This window comes from Clarias gariepinus, chromosome 25 (genome assembly GCF_024256425.1).
Source record: "Clarias gariepinus isolate MV-2021 ecotype Netherlands chromosome 25, CGAR_prim_01v2, whole genome shotgun sequence".
Classification (NCBI taxonomy): Eukaryota; Metazoa; Chordata; class Actinopteri; order Siluriformes; family Clariidae; genus Clarias; species Clarias gariepinus.
The window spans coordinates 19,387,114-19,409,299 of record NC_071124.1 but is presented as its reverse complement, the minus strand read 5'-3'; the positions used below and the strand labels follow the sequence as shown (position 1 = coordinate 19,409,299).

Here is a 22,186-nt window from a genome sequence, read left to right as displayed (position 1 = left end):
ATTTAGTCATCTAGGACATCCTTTATAAATCTTGGAGATCTTTTATTAATTCAGGATGTCCTTTAGTCATTTGAGATATCCTTTAGCCATCTTCAACATCCCTGAGTCAGTTAGAATATCATTTAGTAATTTAGGACACCCTTTACTCATCTAGGATAACCTTTAGTCATTTTGGACATCCTTTAGTAATCTAGAACACCATTTAGTCATCTAGAATGTCCTTAAGTAGGCTAGAATATAATTTAGTCATTTTAAAAATCCTAGTTATCTAGAACATAATTTTGTCATCTCTAGAATATAATTTAGTCTTCTAGGATGTCCTCTACTAGTTTAAGATATATTTTATATATTTTAAGATATGATTTAATTATCTGGGATATGCTTTAGTCATATAGAAGACCTTGTAGTCATTCAGGATATCTTTTAACCATCTAGGAATTCCTGAAGATATCCTTTAGGTATTCTTTAACCAGATAAAGAATCCAACTTGACATTTATTGACATAATTTGTGTTCAAACTATTTTCCTCTCATTTTGTTTTAGTATAATTATAGATCACATAAAACAAAGAGATCACACAAAGTCAAATGAATCCTTAACTGTTTACAATTTTGTAATAACAAGGTGTGATGGACAAATAATTGTTTCTCATAATACAATACTTATTGCTCATGAGTTGTTTAGATTACTAGTTGCAGAAATTGACTTAAACTAATGTAACAAATTCAGAATTTTATTACATGTAATACAAGCTGTGATTTATCTAACAGCAGCAATTTACATCAACATGTTTTTAACACAAACACAACTATCTGTGTGTAATTCGTCTACATTGCGTATACTAGACTTTAAATCTTGTGCAATTTATAATTGAAAGTATATTTATATATTAAAGTCAAACAATATTCATTATAGTTACATTATGATTACATAGGTATTTGGTTGCATTATGGTAACCAATGCATAGCCAATGCATTATGATTACACAGTTATTACTATGTAATAGCTCATGAACAAGCATACATTCAGCAAGGGCCCAATGCACAGTGGGGCATTAGTGGTGTTTTTAACTAATTACCTAATGTTAGTAAATGCAATGCACACAGCTGCAGAGCATACAGAATGGAGGCCCGAATCATCAGCTAAACAAGAGAAAAATCTACACTATGACCGTATACTAAATACAACATGTGTGTGCAGGTGCTCTGTTGGGCGTAAGCTTATTTTTTACATGATTAATTTGTGTATTCATGAAACAATGTGGTAAAGAAATCACACAGAGGGCAGCACCACAGGTACAGGAAAATTATATATAAAATTGGTTATCTCCAAAAGATAGTATTAGCATGTACATTTTTGCAAGGGTAGTCAATTCAAGTATATAATAACAGTATCTTTTACATGAAAACACAGATTGTCCTAAAAAATATTTGCATTACATAAATGGATTTTGTAGAGTAAAGCTTTAAACCACCACACTCATTCAGGTAAAAGACTAATACTACTCCTCACAAGTACAAAAATGTAATGTATTAATGTCAAACATAAGGATGCCAGACCAATAACAAGGTAAACATTTTCCCCTAAGAGTATATATGGTACAAAACATCCAAGTGTTTAAGTCATTTTTTTAAATTATACATAAATTAAACTACATAGAGCAACATCCAGAGTGTTGACTTACCACCATTTTTATATAGGTTAAGCTGGACTCAAATGAACTCATAAATGAAATTCTTAAATCAATGGAGATTTTAATAAGGAAATATACAATTATATATATAATAATACTTTAAAGACATTTTTATTTATGTAAAAAATAATATATATTAAATATTTTTTGTGCTGAGAAAATATAAAAATAAAAATAAACAGGTTGAATATATTATTGTATTGTATAGGTTATGGTTAATTTAATTGATCTTGGACAAATGTTTTAAACGACTTAATGAGAAGCATTTTTTTAAGCAGAGTAAAATGATGCATTTCGTTTATTTATTTTTTTTCCATGTTATTTTTAAGTTATTACATAAAAAAGAAATGGCAAGAGTATATGTTCCTGTTTAGTCTATACTATAATATACTACAATATACTATGTTGTTATACTATATTGTATCATGTTACATATTATTTATATAACTATTTATCCATGTTAAAAATGACACAGCTGGCAAAAAAAATCTTTTTCACACTGATACTTATAATAATACTATACTGATGTAATAATATAATAATTAATTTATAAATACATTTATGTTTCGTATATAAATATCGTAAAATAAATACACCATTATCATTATATACGTAGCAGTGTAATAAATTCAATATATATTTGCCTTCTTGCGCACTGCAAAAAACTTTAATAAAATGATATTAAACTGAAATAACATTGAATGTTTAAACAATACATAAGTGCACATGTTTTTAAGTATGGCTTAACCCTGATTTAACTATTTCATATATAATTATTGTTTATGGTTTATTTATGTGCATTTTAGTAAATTCATGTGAGATGAATATGAGCACACTCTAATCAGCTGAACATAACTATTGCTTCATGTATTTGCTTATTATAAATGGAATTTGAATGAAATAAGAACTTTGTACATTCCCCTAAATTAATTTGTGGTTTAACTTGTGCGTCATTGTCAAAAGATGAGTGAATACTGAACAAGGTTAGAGATCAAGGTTATAAATTAAAAATGATAACAGCCATGCAGAAAAATAAAGAGTTTCAGACCTAGCCTTTTATACAGTAAAAGTCTTTGATGTAAATAAATTTACAGTATACTTATTGTAATCTCCCTTCTCTTGTGCCTTATTGAAAAACAGACACAATAGCCTTAGGTTTAATTTCTTATCCACATTGTAGCACAGAAAAGTGCAGCAAAACATAACTCTAGATTTATTTCATGTTTTTCGTGCATTCTTTTGTATAATATTTAATCAAGTCAGCTTTTTAAAATTGGACGAATTTGTGAACTGACTTATTTTATTTTAGTCTACCTGCACACAAACTCTAGTATCAATTAAAACATTTTTGTTTTGTTGCTTAATCTACTTTTTACAGAATTCTTAAATAATAAAAGTATAAACACTTTTTTAAGCTCACAAAACTAATAATGGTCGAAGAAAAGTGTTTAAAGTGTACAATTCCTTTAGAAACTCATAACATAATTGTCATGCATAGAAATGCAATAGCTATGTAAATTGTCCTTATTTAGTTTGGATTGAGACTAATAATCAAAAAGTGTACTCTTAATATATGCATTTTAAAACTGATTAGTAGTTAAATGTATTATAATCTCAAATATAATGAGGGTAAATATTTCATAGCTTTAAATCTTTTATACAAGTTTTTTTTTTTTTTTTTTTGTAACTGTTCATTGGATAATTAAGGGTTCCTAAAAGGGGGTTCCCTTATGTGAGGGTTCTGTATATAACCTTTATAGTTCTCCCAGAGGAACAAATCAAGAATGATTTTGTAGAATGTTTAAGAAAACATCACATTGAACAATATTTGCAAGCTATGCTAGCATGCGTTCATCCTCAGGAATGGTAATGTTAGTTCTTGTAGACTCTCTCTCTCTCTCTCTCTCTCTCTCTCCGTGTGCATTTGAATTTTATTATATTCGTACTTATTAAAAATAACTAACTAATTGCATTTACGCAGTAAATGGCTACGTCGGCTCCCTGTACTCGTACTCAACGATTACTGATCCTCATTTAAAATGTTAAAATTTCAGTCGCATTTTATAATGTGCGATTGATGTGAAAATATAAAAACTAGTCAAATTTGCGAAACAAAACAAAAACGGTGGCAGAAAAAAAAGCTATTTCATATCGGTTTGCACATTTATAGACTGTAATGTATATATTACATGCAACGTGCGATTTCCTTATACAGTAAAAGTGAGATTTCTTTACAGTAGTTATTGTATGAATAACAATAGCAGATGACATAATTTATTCTGGACAGGAAATTAGCAAAAGAATGTCATCAAAAATGAGAAAAATGCAGTTAACTCTAATAGACTTTGTTCATTTGCTTTAAATGTTCTTAAATGTTGTTAAACCTAAACAAAAAAATATTTATTTATTTATTTATTTATTTATTTCTCGTATAGCAAATAGAGAAAAACAAAGTGAGCATAAAGTCCTTTCCTGAATATGTACCATCTTATGTTAAAAATTATGGTAGATAAAAACATGGGTTTGGGAATTACATAAACCAATTAACATAATATTTTTATGTGCGGTACAATTTGCACTAAACTATATGTTTGAACGTAGCATCAGGTTTTGCAAAATTTGGTGAATACTGTATACTGTGCTAGCCTATACTAAATGTCAAAAAAGCATGATTATTTATTCGTCTCCCAAATCAAAAGTACGCCCGAAACCTATACTGTCTATTCATTTAGATTTGGTCGTGGCTTTGCACTGTCCGAAATCCTACAGTATACTGTTCTTTATTCCTTTAAAAAAACATGCAATGTAGTCTACAATGTGCATGCGCTTTGTGTCCTCTAATGCAAAGGGTTTGAACACTGACTACTGCAGTGCATCTGTTCTTACGGAAACACTGTAGAATCCAGTATGCTTTCATATGATTTACTGACTAAAGGAACACACACATACACACTAATCCTCCATGGTTTGGGTGTTAGTTCACCACCACACGTTTTACGACACAACAGCACGAGATTTTGCACGTGCTTGGGAACGTGGATTGATGACGGGGCCTGGTTTGCCCATTGTCATTTCACTTGTTTATTTGCCATATCAAATGTAGGGTTATTGGGTATACTGTCGATATATTTTATAGATTTAATGAATTAAAATGCAAACGAATGAAATCTGGGTCAAGATTATCGTGCATTAAGGCTCGTTGGATTCGTTAAAAGCTTCGTTATTGGTAATTAGATTCAATTAATTATCTCTATTTTGTCCTCCCGAATGAAAACTGAACATTTAACGAACATTTTGTCCCCACCCCCACTTCACTCACATCTCGCTCGCTCTCTTTCTCTCTCTCTCTCTCTCTCTCGTTCTCTCGCTCTGTCTCTCACAGACACGCGCATCCACAGCTCGCGCGCTCCTACGTCATTCTCTCGCGCTCCCTCCTTCTCTCCTCTCTCGCGCTCACCCTCACGCGCAACTCTTGCTCGTTGCCTTCGGTTCCTGTATTTATTTTCCTTTAGGAGAAAACAAAAACAGAAAGAGAAATAGATACGTTCTAATTAACAACGAAATTCTTTTAAGGTATTAAAGAAAACGGTTCGCCATTGATATGTATCCTCACGTGGCTGTACTAATTTGTATAAAAAAAAAAAGACTAGTGAGATTTTTTTGAACTATCAGGGTTTGTAGACTCTGAATACGTCGGATGGACCCAGCTAACTTCTCTCTCTCTCTCTCTCTCTCTCTCTCTTTTTTCACTCGAGGTCACGGTGAGCATTTTTCTCTCTTTCACAGCGTTAAAAATGTTAATATGATATCTTACTGCCCTGGTAAATGCTGCAGTGTCGTGTTTTTAGCTATTCTTATAACGCTCTTCAGTGTTCTTCTGGTAAAAATTAAAACCTACGGCCTGCTATAACATCTTATTGTGTTTGTTTCGACACCGTATACTTTGTCTTGTATTACAGTAGCTGTAATTCGAAGGCTAAATGTTTTTTTTTGTTTGTTTGTTTGTTTGTTTTTACCTGTTACTAGGTCTATTGAATATCTACAACACGGGTTAATCCAAAAAGTGTGTGCTTCAGATGGTTCCATATTGTGTATAGATGTACACACCACACTGTTCAGGAAATACTGATAAATTTTAAACATATAATAGAATTTATTTTTTGTATTATTTGAGCCATCTAAGAAGAAGGAATTTGGGGAAAGCAAAAAAGCTGAATTATTAAGTTCTGATGTGGAAAAAAACGAAAGGTCTGTTTTTTTTTTTAACATTTAAACATTATTTTTATTATTATTATTATACACAGATAAAGCGGGGGGGGGGGGCATGGAGAGAAGCATTTGGCATGCAGTCCTATTTGTCTCAGTTCTATAGGACAAATGAGTGATGCACAATGTAAATAGCCTTTCCAGGCTTTAATAGGCGCTGAGGAGCGCGCGGGCCTGGGAAAATGGGGCGGGGCCAGACTCTCTCGCGCAGACAGTATTCATATGCTAATGAGGAGCAGCGCGCGCTGTTGAACTTGATGTTGACTTCTTTCTTTGCGGGGGTTAATGTTTTTTTTTCTCAGTCACTTGTTTGTGGGAAGATTTTTTTTTCTCAGACCTTTTTTAGGGAAAGTTTTTTTTAAAAGGGGAAAATTAATTCAGACTGTGCAGCGATTTTAAGGAGTCTCTTTTATGGCTTAATGAGGAAGATGTTAAAAAATTAAAAGGTTCTAGAATAATTACATTTTTTCTTAGTTATATGATGTTCGCCACATTTTGTTACTGAATGCACTCTTATGCGTTGTATGTAAAAGAATATCTAATTGGCAATTGATGTTTGTATTATTTTTAAGTTGAAAACTTGAACTTGACCTCTACTGTATTAGGTTATTAATGCTGCATTTCCACTTTTTAAAAAGTGCTTAGACCTTTTAAAGGGTATAAACTGAACAAGTGCTGTAATAACTGTCTTTTTATTTTATTTACATGTATTTTTACTTTATTACATTTTTTCATGTATTGCCTTTAAATTTTAAGTATTAAATTACATTTTACTTATATGAGTAAAAATGAATATGGAAAGCACTAGTAAAAAAATATTTACATAAGAAACTAACATAGCCTATAAGTATTTAATACACACACACACACACACACGCACACACACACTGAGAAAGGAAAAGAGAGTTTCAGGACCGAGGACAGAGAGAGAGGAGGACAGATAGACAGACAGACTGCTCTCCTTTTTTTCAACAGCAGACAACGCCTTTTGCCTAATTTTTAACAGGTTAACACGTTAGATATTTTTTAAATTGGGAATATATACCTTTTTAGTATATCCTATTCCACATTTTAAGGATTTAGATATTTTTGCAGATTTATATTTATTTATTTATTTATTTAAAATGTATATATACATTTACAAAAAAAATCTCTCTGAATATTTAAAATGTGGAGGCCCACAATACAGTGGTGTATAGAAATAGTGTACTGCTTGTCTCTTCTTTTGAATTAATTGAAGATAAAACAAAAAAAAAATGGTGAAAATATGTCACTAAGGGAAAAAGATTTATTGATTTAAGATGCAACCGTGTATTAAAAATCCAATCTAAACACCAAGTTTATTAAGCGGTTCATTGTGTAATTGTGTATATTACACACACATACACACACACACACGCACACACTTACAAACACACACACACACACACTTAAATATAAAGCAAGTTCATACCCTGTTTATATCGTCACAAGAAAAATCTCACAAAATTTACAATTTAAATATTTTTAACCTTGAGATTGTAGAGCATATGTGTACAGAAAGAAAAAAAAGAAAGAAAGAAGATTGTATAGAAAGATCGATTTCGTTTTCGTACAAAACTCGCTACTTTAGGTCGGTAATATTTTAGCAATATTTTTTACTTAAAAAAAACACGCTTCGCAACATACAAAATGTGAATGTATATTTAAACGATATTAATCTATTTATACCAGAAATGTTAACCAAGGCCTGAGCAATGTTTTTATCTGAAGCCCGTCAAGACTGATGGATGACTCGGGACTGTATTTCGCGTTTCCTAAACATTTAACACTTCTGAATCTCCTCCTGGAGTATTCAAACAACGTGAAGAACGCGCTAATTCAACGCGGGGAATTTGTATATGTGCTGCTGCGTAACACCCCTGGTTTTCGTGTCCTGTGGTACACTCCATACTGTAAATTATAGGCATGCAGCTATGGAGAATGCCAGTATACATAGACAAGCATCCGTACTGTGTAAGTGCTCGTGGGAGATAAAGTAGAGCTACAGATTTAAAGAGAAACTGGGCTTTAGATTGTTCGACTTTTCAGTGTGACAATCAAGGAAAAACATCTAGACAGGTTGTCTATAGGTTATAGCATGATATTAGATGTGAGGAAACAATTAAAGCAAGTCAGTGGGAAATTTTGAATAAGGATTTGACTCTTACATTGTCGTTTGGACTGATTCGGTACGGAATCTGTTTGAACAGTAATGGTTTGAGTTTATAGCGTTACTGTGTGTCCAGGACGTTCAACCCACGCTCAGTGTTATATCCAAACCTGACTCGCTTGTAGTCATTTTATTGTCATGATAATTCAGGTTGATTTTTTTTTTTTTTTTTTTTTGTGAGCCTACAGACCGAAAATCAGTGACTATCGTATGTACGTCTTTATTTTCTTGTATTTACGTGAAGGTCTACTGGATTCAAGTATTGTAGAAAGAGGTACACCTTCAATTTAGTGTCAGGGTAAATTATGTGCTTTGTTAAATGTAAGTGTGTGTGTGTGTGGGGGGGAGCTTGAGAGAGAGAGAAAGAGAGAGAGAGAGGGAGAGAGAGAGAGGAAGAGAGAGAGAGGCGGGGACACAGGGACCAAGGACAGCAGTGGTAAGAGCACTCTCTCTGCTTCCTCCACTCGATCTCGATAGGCTCTTCCTCTCTCGCTCGCTCTCTCTCTTGCTGTGTGTGTGTGTGTGTGTGTGTGTGTGTGTGTGTGTGTGTGTGTGTGTGTTTTCTTTCTCACGCTATCGGCATCATTTGTTAGTGAGCCAAGAGCGAATACAGCGGCATGCTGCGTTTGCCGGCTTGTGGACGAGGATAACGCGGATTTTGCGCATGAGGCGCAAACGAAAAATGCGGGATGTAAGTAATGGGAGCGATCGTACAATTTGCGTTAGTAAAGTCTGACTTATTGGTGGATGAATGCAGTGCAGGTGGTTTCATTCATCCTCCTGAATTGTTTTATTATTTATAGTATGATATGGATTGTACATACTGGTGGATGATAGTAGCTGCAGCTTTACCAACTTTGTGTGCGTGTGTGTGTGTGTGTGTGTGTGTGTGTGTGTGTAGGATTGGCTTCATGTTTAAATTAGAGCACGACTTTTTTGGTGTCGTGTAACATTTTAGATTGATTCAGACCTGATCCTGGAGCAAGTTTGACATGATGAAAGTGTTCAGTTAAATTGTCTGAACACAGGCTTCTCAGGTCTCCCCTTGCTAGTGCGAGAGGAGATTATGGTGTGTGCCTCATGCAGCCTTTAAATACTCAATTCACATGATTAGTTCATGATTCATTTATGTTCACATTTATGTAAGGGTTTATTAAACAAAAACAAAAAATACCATTGAACAATTTACTATTTACTATGTTAATTTGTGCTTAGCTCGACTTGCATGTGTTATAATACAAGTCTGGGAGTGTGCTTGAGGGTGTGTGTGTCATGCTTCTAGCACTATCTTAATAAAAAAAATTAAGTTTTGTAGTCCAGGTGTGCAGTTATAAAATTTAATTATATTATAAAAGACTGGATCCTTATTATAGCTCCTCAGTGTGAGTGTGTGTGTAGAACCCCTTCCTCACCTATACTTGCGCACACACACACACACACTTACACACGTCGAGTGCAATGGCACCATGTGACCACGGCACAGGCGGCCTCGGAAGCGCGGCGGCCCCTTTAAGACGCACGGATTAGTTTTTCTCTTTGGTTATCTAGCTGTATGAGTTTATGTAATATCATAAAGCTAGAGAACCGAATGTAGAAACTAATTCCACCTACTTCAAGATCTGCCGATGGAGGGGCCGCGCACAAACCGTGGAGATTTACTGGGGGCGCGGGGGGGAAAGGGGGAGCGGGGCGCCGACATGCTGCGCGAGCTTCGTCCGTGCTCGTTAAGGTGCTCGCTGGAGAAGTGAATTTTGATGTTAGCCATGTGTGTGAGCAGGTTTGCGTTGTTAAATCTGTGACTGCGTTTTTGTTTTTTGCTAAAATGGACAACCTGAGCAGGAAGGAAGAAGGCATGTGTGTGAAAACGGTGCCTCGGTGTCTGCAATGGTGCTTGATGCTGCTCAGTTAAATCACGCGCACTTATGCAGGACAGTCGATTATCCCACCACAAAGCATGGTTTGTTTTGTTCTGCTGTATTTTATGTCGTTTTCTTTAATGGTCGTTATTTTATGCCTGGTGTTGACTCCGTTACGTAGTGAGATGGTCGCGAGGCGCACGGCGTCGCCGGATTGGTCCGCTCCTGGGAGTCACGTGGGTTTCGGAGAGCAGCGCGTTTGTTCGGCGTGTTGTTGATGATCAGACATGAACCTGACCGTGAGCGGAGGGAGAAGGGATATGCCCACGAGGCGGTGTCTCATTAGGTGTGAAGTGCTGAATGGACAGCGACATCCATTAGATTTCCGATTATTTTTAATACATTTTAATGCTTCCATGAGACTCATTTTGGGTCGTTCTTATTAGTGGTTGTAATTATTTCTGCACAGTATTATCCTGAATAGTAATTATTTTAAAGAATCAAACAAGAAACAGTATATATTCATTCTGTGACATCAAGATAATTCTCCATATTATTCAAGTTAATAAATCTTTTTAACTAATTGGAAAATATAAAATATACAGTAGGGGGAAACCTAGGATTTTTAATTGAGAATCAAATTCTTACTCGTAGCTTTTTCTAACAAAGTTGTTAAATTTGATATAAGAAATAAGGAAATTTCTTAAAGGGAAAACTTGGGAATACATTTAAAGATGCACTCAGCTGCATGATTTTATCCAGCTACACCTATACAACACCTAGCTCTGTAGCCTCCTGCAAATACCCGGACTCTGCTGTTGGGTACATTGCAATCTTCCCTCATTGTTTCTCTTTATTAGCACATGATAACTACAAACATAATTAATGTATACAGGAAGTAGTTTGGCAAATGAATTATATCTAATGGTTCTCATTTGTAGAATGTATAGACAACATAGTTGTGAGAAAATAGCATGTTTTTTATGAGGTCTGTCAATTTTCAGGGCTACATGACATCATTCTCATTTAGCCCAGCATCATGGTTTACAGTCTATACATTACATGTATGAATGTAAAATTCTTTGCGAGGCCATCTTCCTGGCTAGTGCTCTCATACTCAACACTCTAGTAGTCCAGACATCCTCCCTCATTGCCCATGGTAACCTGTCTCTTATAGGTTAATCAAAGAAGCTACACAAAAGCAGTGTCACAGTGCTGTGTAAATTATATGGGGTATCTTTAGCTATTTTTAGGTATCTTTAGGTATCTTTAACAGTTGGCTTGTTATGTGAATATAAAAAATTGTGAAGCAGTGATTGTGTACAGCCAACTACATTAAGTAAGATTTATAATAGCAGAATTAATTTCTTTGAACGGCATTAAGAGCATATTGGAAACCTGTAATGATTGCAATTATAAATGTAATGCTAAGTGTAGGTTTTTGTGTGATAGTGTTTAATTGTTTATGGATTTCATAGCGTTTAATGCAACCATATACTGTAGTCCGGAAATGCAAAAATACCAACTTGTTCATGCACTTTGAAACCTTTTATGGAGGGTCACTTACAGTATACTGTATGTGTATTTTTGTGTGTTCTCGTGAAGGCATAACATGAACTGCATGTGGGTGTGTGTAAAATCAATGCAGAACTCATGCACTCTTTGCCTTCCTTAAAATACATTAAATATCCATTTTGGCATTTTATATATAGGATGAAGTATGGATTATTATGTACTATTTAGGAAAACCTAGAAATACTTTTTGAAAAAGGAACATGCAGGATATTTCACTATTTAAAAGCAAAAGTTTTACAAAAACATTGTTCAAACCATACAGATGAACTCCAATTGCATTCTATCTATATTAATGTGTTTATTCTTTCTGTGATTTTAGTTTCGTTGCCAAGTCAAGAAGATCATTCATCAGCTGCTCAACTGGGCTTAATCTTACATAAAAGGTAATACTCATCTACATCATAAACACTGGATAACTTTGGATAAAATGATTGTTCTGTTTCATTAGCACTATACCCGACCTCCAGTGGTAAATTTATTTTATTAGGGAAAGGAATGTTTTAGTCATTAGTCCTTTTATTCTGGCATGTTTAAATGTGTTTATGATTTTGTTAATAAAATTCACACTATCTCCATGTCTACATCATTCGCTATGGCTATGTTCACATTACCTGCCTGATAAAAAGGATTTTTTACCCTAATCTGACACAGATCCGATCTGAGTCACTTTCATATATTTCTGATGCGCAGTTGTGTTACTCAGATCAGAATTCATGTGACTTTTTGCTGACATCATCAGTCAGTACTAGCAGTGTAGGGTTTTCATTGCAGTGCTAGCAGTAGCGGCTAAAAAAAAAGCTAAAGCCAGGCATTTGGCTTTTTTCCTTCATCTGGACCTAAAAAATGCAGCCAACTAACTTCTTTGCTATTCTCTAGAGCAAAACCCCAAGCATGTTGTTCAGGTCTTTTGACTGCTCCCACCAAGCGGTCACCACAGCAGACCATCTGAACTGCATACAACTTGGCACAGTTCCTTTCATATTTTATTAGGGCTTGGGACCAACACTGTATCAAATGGCTGAGGCTTAAGCATTGGCTGGGAATCGAATCCAGGCCTTCTGCATGGTAAATGAGTAACCTACCACTACGTCACCAATTCTCAGAAATACCAAGCTTAATTTGTGTTAAAATCGCATCCATTGTTTTAAATGAATAAGCAGTCCAAAAAATATAGTGTGTTTTAACCGACATGGAACGACCAAAGACTTATCAATGTGCACATGCATACCGTTTCAGAGGACGTCCATATTATAGTCAGATACAAGTTGTAATTAGGAATGACATCACTCATTTGGAAAATTTGGAAACTTTGTAAGAGATTTGTTAGTCAAAGTTGAAAAAAAATCTTAATAGTGATAAAAATGTAACATGGCACATTATGTGCTTTACTTACTTGCAAAAGTAATTATAAAATATGCAAAAAACTTGATGTTCTCTTACCATTTATACTGTAGAGGCTTGAATATCCATCACATGCTTTTTTTTTATCTTAGGTTGCACAATCAAAATTGATAAGTAGCTTTACTTATGGTTTGTACTCCTTTTGTTTATTCCTTAAATCATGTTCATACTGCTTCAATTCTTTGTATGAGCCCAGGTTTTAAAAGGTGTTACAACCACAACAGCTAGAAAGATAAGAGAATTATTTGTTCTGCCAACAGCCTTGGGGAAAATTTACTTTATTTTATTTCTCTCTCTCTCTCTCTCTTTCTCTCTTTCTCTCTCTTTTTCTCTCTCTCTCTCTCTCTTTCATTATCAAGCAGTTCTTCAGCATGAATGTTGTCTGAAAGTTGTTTGAAATTTGCAGGGTCTAAACATTTTCAAGCCCTGGGCCTCAGAACTCTGGTTCCACTAGTTCTGACATTTGCAGATTTCTACAATGGTTATGTTTAATACTAACTTTAAGGGAATCTCAGCACCAAGATTATTATTATTATAGGCTGGAATAAGCATCACAATGAACTCTCCCTCTCCCAGTCACATGACCTGAACTGTATTTTTTCAGCAATGTGTGACATTGTAACTTCCTATGAATTTTGCAAGATCTCATGTAAATCTTGCACACTTCATTAATGTGATGAACCTTTGATGAAGCTCTGATGAAATTTTCTAGACCACAATGTGTTCTTTTTTACATTCCAGACTGCAAAATATACTTTTTTTCAGTTTTTGAACCACACTCAAAACCTCAAAAGTACACAACATTTCTATTCTCTAAAAAAATACCAGTCCAAAGCAGTTACAGTTCTTTAACCAATTTCAAATTGCCTTATTAAAAAGATGTTTATTTTTTCTTCAAGAAATAGTGATCTAGGGATGATTATGTAATGAGCCAACATACAAACCAACATACGGAAGATAACTAAAGTTAAAGCTAAGTATATGGATATGGTCAATGTTTGTATATTACTGTACAATTCAACCACCTCTTAAATACAATATGATGTTAAGCATAAACACACTGTAGCTGTTAAACCTGTGAAGGAGCAAACTGTTCATTTTTTATAACTACACCCATGATTACCTCCCTTTATGATCTACTGTAGTACCAGAGTTTAGCAGTAATAAAATATTTTGTAGTGAAACAGAGAGTTTAACAAGCTTCAAGGCACTCAATAAATTCAGTTTACAAACAGGCATTCAACAGACCACACAATATCCATAAAGTTTTAGCTGGTTTTGAATTAATGGCTTATAAAAATACAGTGGGTCTATTTTAGAGCTGGATATGCTGAATATAAACGCCAAATCTGGCTCTAAAGCATGGTCATATTTTACAACTGTGAAGTATATAATTTGAAAAGGCAGAGGAAGCTGTCTGACTGGTCGAGAGGTTTTTCTTCCCCCAAGCTTTGTATGCATATGATGCTCTGCAGCTCTGCTCTCATAAGTTGATTTAAATTATGCCCTCTACATTATGAGGTGTGAGAGGAAATAAATCTCTCGAAATGAATTTGGTGAATGGGGAAGTGCCGGTGTGGGAGGACGTACAGCAGGGTGCCTACTGTGGAACAGAAGAGGGCTAATTTCACCTCACACCCACTTTCCTCTGGGGAAAAGATGCTACAATTTATTTTTTGTTTATCCCTTAGTAATTTCGCACTTTTTTTTCCAAGTGCATGAAAAAGCACACAGAGTAAAAATGAAGTTTTGAAAGTGACATTCCGGGTAGAAAACAAAGCTGAAATTGAAAACAAAATAAAAGTGTCTGGAGTGTAAGTAAAAAAAAAAAATAGAAAAAGTAAAGTAGTCTATTTAACGTGCAGTGTTGTTTAGCAGCGGCAGGCTTAGCTGGAGGAGGCTGGCCTCTTTAACATTTCTATGCAAACTAGAGCTTGAATAATGAGATGTATTTATGAAGGACGATGAGCGAAGGAGGAAGGGGGGCTTTTTGAAAGGGAGCAGACTGCAGGCTGAATGGAAAAGACGGGGGTGAAGGATGGGGGAAGACGGGAGACGGGGGGCGAGGGTGCATTTGGGCCTCTGCTGGTGGGGTGCAGAGGGAGAAGCAGCTGTGAAAAGAGTGGAGCCCTTTTTCCCACGCCCAGCGAGACGCGAAACAGTCGCACAGCCTGTAAGGGTCACATCACAATTCTAATATATACATGGAGCAAAAGAGAATATTGAAGCTGTGCAAATTAACGAGCTGTCTGAGGTACGAAGAGTGAGACAGAAACCACAGTTAGTGACAGACACCTGCCTCAGTCAGACGCTACAAGGTCTTAAGTATAAAACTGATTATATGTGATGAAATAATTCATATACTGGATATTATATATGCTTACTGACAGGAGGAAAAAAAAATCTGTTAACAAATTACTGCATGCTCTTCTCACTGGTCAGGTCTGCAGTTAAACTTGGCCTTGTACATGGCCTGTATGTGTGTCCTGGGGGATGGAGGGTTGAGACAGACTGATCTAGTGAGACAGAAAACTAGCACAAGGGGACTGGCTCTGTTAGTGGAGCACATAGCAACTTAGCTGGAATGTCTTTCTGAGGAACACTGAATAAGATCTGTTATCTATGTCCATAATCTGTGGGCCAATGTTGGGTGTGTGCACATGTGAAAGACTGAGATGGGGGTCATAGTTTACAAATCTTTTTGTTGAAAATTTGAACGTAGCCATCGTTTAATGTGAATGAGATATAAGACCGACAGTGTGACCATGCGCTTAGATTAATGAGCTCTTTCAATCCGACGTGGGAATTTAAAATCGGTTAAAACTGAGGAGGACTAGTTGTTGGGAAGAAGATCAGGGTGTGAAGATGTGTACTGCACATATATTATAAATATAGTAGATAAGACTAATAAGAAATCTTTGTTGCAGAGCTTTATAAACCATTTCAAAAATTTGCCTTTATACTATACATTATTTATTAAGAAATAATTTCAATAATTCATAGAAACTGGAGCTGATTTTGTTTTATATCCTTGCCTAAAATAAAACATTTACTTTTGAAAACCCATGTTTAGGAAGCAGGTAGGATTGCTATTAATACATTTATTTATGCAAAACATGAAGAGTTATGCAGGGAATGAAACATCTACTCCTAGAAATAGTCAATTGGGACATAAATCACCAATATTTAAAAGTGGTTTTTTTTTTCAGTTTGTAATTTCATGACGTCATAATGTGTGACTTTTGCTAAAACTAAATAAACATAGGTTCTAGTCAGTGGAGAGTTTTTCCTTTGAGTCAAATAAGCACAATATGGTGTAAAGTAAATGTTACGAGCTAACATGAAGTTCATTCTGTAAGCCAAGTATTTGTCCTAAGTAACATTCCGATCTAGAACAACACAACGTGAAACTCCAAGCACAATATTATACGAGGTTCTAAGGAGATTTGTGCTGAGTCCCAACATTACTAGATCATCTTCGCCTCCGTGTCCATCGGGAACCTGTGAAAAAACATCAGTAACTTCCTCTCAGTCTTTATCTGGCACTTTTATTGCTTCGTACTGTCAACCTGCTGAATTAGAAGTACATCCACTGATGCATTCTATCAAGGGTGCCTTGTAAACGTGTTGCTGAAAGCTTAAAAAGCTTCTCTGTCCTTTTTGATTCACTGACGCTTCCGTATTAGCATAATGCAGTCGTCATTAGCGTTAAAGCAAGGCTTCGGGCAGCGTTCACGCTCAGAGCTTTTCTCCACAGTTCGCCCTGTAGAATGCGCTCATAGCCGTGTCACGCTCAATTAGCTCCCCCATGCCTTGTTTACCCTTCTTTATGTTCCTGGAAAACTCAAAGACACAAGCCCGTCCTTTGAGTTAATACGAGCCAGCGTGTTGCGTCTGCCTCACCCCGCCTTCTCTCTAAGCTTTTCTTCCCAAATTCAAATGGAAATGAAGGACAGGAGGACTCCCTCTAATTAGTTCAATGCGAGGATGCTTAGTGTGAATCAGTGCATGTTTTGTGTGGGAATGTATAGAATGTTAAAGCCTCCAGGTTGAATAGCCCTTCTCTCTAGGCTTTTGAGAGAAAATGAGGCGAAGAGGGGATACTGGTAACGATTTCACAGGCGCAGGTGATTCCCATGCTCTAGAAGCTTTTGTCTATACAGAGCTAGATAAACAAAGCAGCAGCATATATTAACATGTTTGTTTTTGAGGATAGTGCAAAGACTAGTGCTGGGAAAACTACAGAGAACTACACCGTAGAACAAGCTTCTAAACTGTATTGTGAAGCAGCTCAACAAACAGGATACCTGTTTCGATTTTATTGTGGCAACTTCCTTTCATTTAAATTGGTAGCTGAAATCTGTAAACACATTGATATTTACGGTTTCAGGACATCGGGTTTAATCTATAATGTGTAATTTGATGAGTCTGTTTAGTAATTTTATGACAGGACTCAACTAACTGTAGGAGCTACAAAGATCAGATACGCCAAAAATTTTCTGGTGTTCATGATTGTAAGTGAAAAGTGTTATGATGTGCAAATTAATACACCATCACTGTAACCACCAAGGCGGATATTTGAGCAAATGTTACTACAGTAAAAAAAAAAAAAGCTCACATGTAATTCCAACATTTAAAATCCAGAAATCAAATGCATCAAAGTGGTACTTGTTAATTCACAACTCAGACTTTCAACATAAATTATCACACAAAATAACATGCAGTTAAATTCAACTTGTTTTTGAAACAAACGATTCGGTTCTTTTTGGATTTATTGGTTCTTCTTGGCCTCTCTAAAACATCGAGGTACCTGTTCTCTCAGAGGAGCTGCGCGTCTCTGATCGGGCTGTAATGTTGCAAGCGTGAAGCGTCAGCCCGTTTCCAGGACGAGCAGAGAACGCTGCTGCTGCTGCCGGCTCTAAACACTCAGCTGTAGACGAGCTCTTCTGATCAATAGTGTGTGTGGTGAAGCTCTGCATTTCAGTCTGCCAGATCAGTGCTGTCGAGAACAGAGACACATAGGATTGATTGGCCCTGAGTCATCTGTTTTTCCATCAAGTTTATTACTATATCTAATTCTGAGAATATTGTATTTTTTTGTAAAGAAAAAAAAGTAAAATAGTGTAAAGCTAAAAAGTTGTAGTAAATAAACAGATCAAAGAGTTGGAATCAACAAAATAGAAAAAACAGCATAACACTGTAATTGAAGATATCTTGATAATACATAACATCAATATAATTAGCTTTTTTGTGGAACTCCTTATGATGCATCAATATACATATGGAGCTTTGTTACAAATAACCAATTTCAAAGATTGTTATGTAATATATAAAGTATAATTTTTGATAAGTGAAATTTGATGTGAGAGGAAAAGTTCCAATCAGTAACTTGTCCTTAACAGTGCAGCTACTTGATACTTGTTTTAACAGCGCAGGTATAGAAGCTCTAATACCAGAATTAGTAAATCAGGATGTTACTATATATTGCATTATTATGCCCAGGAGTTCATCTTAGGCTTGCACATATTTGATGATACCAGCGATCTGCTATAGAAGTAATGAGCATGATGATGATGTAGAAAGGGCTGCTTTAAAAGTATCATAGTTACAGGCAAATCTGCTTATAATGTTATTACCCAGCAGTTAAAAAAATATTAATTATATTTACACACAAGTTATCTGCCTTTATCTTTATTATTGCTTAATTTATTTCCAGTTATAATTGATGTATTTTTCCTTGATTTGTTTAAATTTCCGTGTTTAAATGCTCAATCAACCGACCATCACATCCCTATAACTATATGGATTATTCTTTATTTGAAAATAATTCTTTTTATACAAATTGAGTTCTGTGGATTTTTAGGAACCGGGAGAACATGTTAATTTTTTTTTATAATTATTATAAAAATTGTGCGGTTTTACTTTCTGCTTACAGGTACTTGATTTACTAATTTATTTTTTGTATATTCCACACCTGCATCATCAGCAAGCGCTATGAAATATGCTGAGATAAAACACTTAACACACACACACACATGCACAAACACATACACACACACACACACACACACACACATACACACACACTCACCATCTTTGGCTTTGTCCATTCATTTCCGTCTTCCTCTTTATCTTTGCTCTCTCCCTCACTCTCTCGCTCACTCGCCCCCTGAGGTGAGTTTTACCCCGGGCCTGGTATGAGGGATGCAGAGAAGAGGAGGGGAGGTTGCTATGGTGACAAATTGTCAGAGTTAACCATAGGGGAAACAAATAAAGAGCAGTTAGAGCGAAGAGTGGTGTGTGCATGTTCGTGTGTGAATAAGAGAGAGAGAGAGAGAGAGAGAGAGAGAGTCTGTGCACAGGGACCGATTCGGCAACCTCTGGGATGCTCGTGTTGTTCATCTCAGTTGAGTCAAAGAAGATGCTGAAATGTTAATGTACTCGCAGTGTCAGGAGCACTGTTTTGTGGCACGAAGCTTTCCATTTGATTTGCTTAAACTCTTGAACCCTTAGGGTTTTCTTTTTTTCCGTTATCATGTATACTGTGATCTCCTGTTACTATCCCCCCCACCCCCCTCTCCCTCTGCTCCCCACCTTTGTCTCTCGCTCATGCTCAGCTCTCGGTGTATTCTCTAGATGCTATCAGAGATAGATGTCTCGCACTAGTCACTCATTTCATTTCAGTTCCAGATGAAACAGAAAGCCAAAGGCCCAGCAGGACTCCTATGATTCACACCCCATCCTTGTGTCTGAAACTGCTCGCATTCTCTCTCTCTCTCCTGTCATTTCTTCAGTCTCAACCTCTTTCTCTGTGCTTCTTATTGTGTATTGGCTCATGCAGATGTCTCAATAGTGCACCCCGTAACAACATCAGAGGTCCTATTATCATAGCCCAGGTTGTGAAACACACTGTTAGTCGATGTGTCAGTTTAACCACTGACATCCTAAAGTACTAATTTTTCCAGTTGTGTGGTCTTTAGTACCTGTTTAAGCTTAATATTATAACTAGCATCACTGTGTTTTACCTGAAACCTAAAAGTTCTTGTTTTTAAGCATGCTGTAAATAGACTTCTGTAGTTCTCAAACCAAAATATCAAATCAAAACCTTTTATCTCTTGCTTTTATGTACCTACATGCTTTTGACTGAAATGTAACTCATAAATGCCCCCTCTTTCTCCTACTATGTCTTTTTACTTCAGAGCTTCCATCTCTTCATCCATCTACTCATCCATCCACTCTAAATACAATAACTGAGGCTTAACAATGGGGCGAGGAAGTAAGGAGTGGGAAAGGGAGTTAACACCCATGTCTGTGCCCCATGAATAGAGTTACTGTGTCTGAAAGTCCAAGGTTACCCCACAATACCCCTCCACCCCTCCAGCTTCATACTGCTGCATAGTCCCATAGTCTGACCGCAAAGTCACACTTTTACACACAACCTGCAAGCCCTAAGTATGATAAAAGCGTTTAGATTGAAGTGTGTACATTATAGGTGATTATAGACTTAACTATGAATACATTTTGAAGCCTTTTGAGGCAAAATGCTGATTTCTAATTCTTATCTTCTTTGTTTTTCTTTTTTTTCCAGTAGAGAGGATAAGAAGAAAAAAAGAGAGTGGGAGGCAGAGATGAAGTCCAACATCGCCATCGGCTCTCTTCCTCCTCTGCAAGTCCATCTCTCCATTGCAAGGAAGGGTGGGAGTGCACCGAGGCCAGCCAGGGTGAGGCGTCATGGGCTTGAGAAGCATCCTGAACCCCGCTCGGTCAACAGCACCTCTGGAGCTTAGAGCTCAGAGCTCAGAGAGAAATCAATATAGGGAAAGAGAGACTGATGTTGGATCACCCAACCTAGCCCTGAGCCTGCAGGCCAGATGACCTCCCCCACACACACGGTCATACGCGCTGACACACATACAAATACATACTGACATACAGCTATGCTACTGTATCTTCCGCACACTCATGACTAGCATACACCTACACACGCATGTGTTTGTGTGTCTGGTTTTCCTTAAGGCCATGTTATTTTGGAGCAACTTCTACAATCCAAACCGGCCTCAATTATTTTTTACTGAAGATGGCAAAGGTCCTCGCTTTGTGTTTCCCCCACTTTACTTGTGTCCGTCTATGTCACCTTCCACCTCTGTGTGGCAAGACAAAAAAACATTCAAGCATATCAAACATCTACAAGGATGGACTTCCTCCCCCGAGCAAGTCATTGTCTATTCAGGGGCAAGACTTGACAGAGGAAAGCAGCTAGATCACTTCCTGCTGTGCTCAACAACTCTGCACCAGAAAGTCACTCTGCCTCTGCTGTAATAGCCACTGCATTCACAAACAACCAGCTCACAAGATAGTCAGCAAAACGAAGACATTCTGTGTCCCGAACATGGCATGGACTTTAAAGTAAGAGACTGAGGAGCGTCTAGATGAACAGTGCTGACTGCTCAAAAAGTGAAGTCATACTTCAGCCAAGGTGAGTCTATTCGATAACTTCACTGTAAACAATATCAATAAACTTAAATTACTGACATTAACATATTATTTTTAACACATTTTCCAATCTGACACAGTGCAGTATTTTATTATTTTTAGTAGCTCCATTGATTAGGTGATGACTCTTATTACCAAGTTCTTGTACGCAAGTTGGAGATGACACCTATCTAAATTCATTTATTCATCTTTAGTAAGTGTTTTATCCTGGTCAGGTATCACTGGGTGCAAGAAGGAAATAGACTCTGGATGGGTCACTCTGGCAAAGGGTATCATGTACATACTGTACATATTCACATACAGTACTACTGTAGAGGGGTAGCATAGCATGTTAGTTATACTGCAGCTCTAACACACAGACTTTGACCCAAAAAGGGTTGTTACTTTGCCAATTACAAACACAAACATTTACAAGATAGGGGGTAATTCAGGATCTGTGTTGGATGCCTAGATAGAGTAAGATTTTGATGTCAACATGCATCAAGTATTTTTCTAGTTTTTATTTAGGTTTAGCTTAAACCATTATTTATGTTATTGTCAAGGTTACATGATTGGTATGGAAGTGTGAATAATGTTCTTTAACATAAGGAATTAACGTGTTTAATTAAAGCATTTCTCATGGCCATGCGCTAAAACACACCACGTTTTTTTTTATTAATATCAGATTAGTTAGTACTTAGAGATCAGAATTGTGTTTAAAAATGATTTAAA

The 22,186-nt window shown here is 36.2% G+C and overlaps 1 long non-coding RNA gene across 2 annotated transcripts in view; it reads left to right on the top strand.

Annotated features, from left to right (window-relative positions):
* The first annotated feature begins 5,185 nt into the window (after positions 1-5,185).
* Positions 5,186-22,186, top strand: part of LOC128513232 (uncharacterized) — a 28,615-nt gene continuing 11,614 nt past the window's right edge. Inside the window, exons 1-3 of one of the 2 annotated variants that reach the window (XR_008356361.1) lie at positions 5,186-5,454; positions 11,901-11,964; positions 20,571-21,458. This is a non-coding gene — a long non-coding RNA (uncharacterized LOC128513232). Of the gene's footprint in view, positions 5,455-8,706; positions 8,842-11,900; positions 11,965-20,570; positions 21,459-22,186 lie in introns of those variants that run through there. The other variant, XR_008356360.1, reaches the window with a different exon arrangement.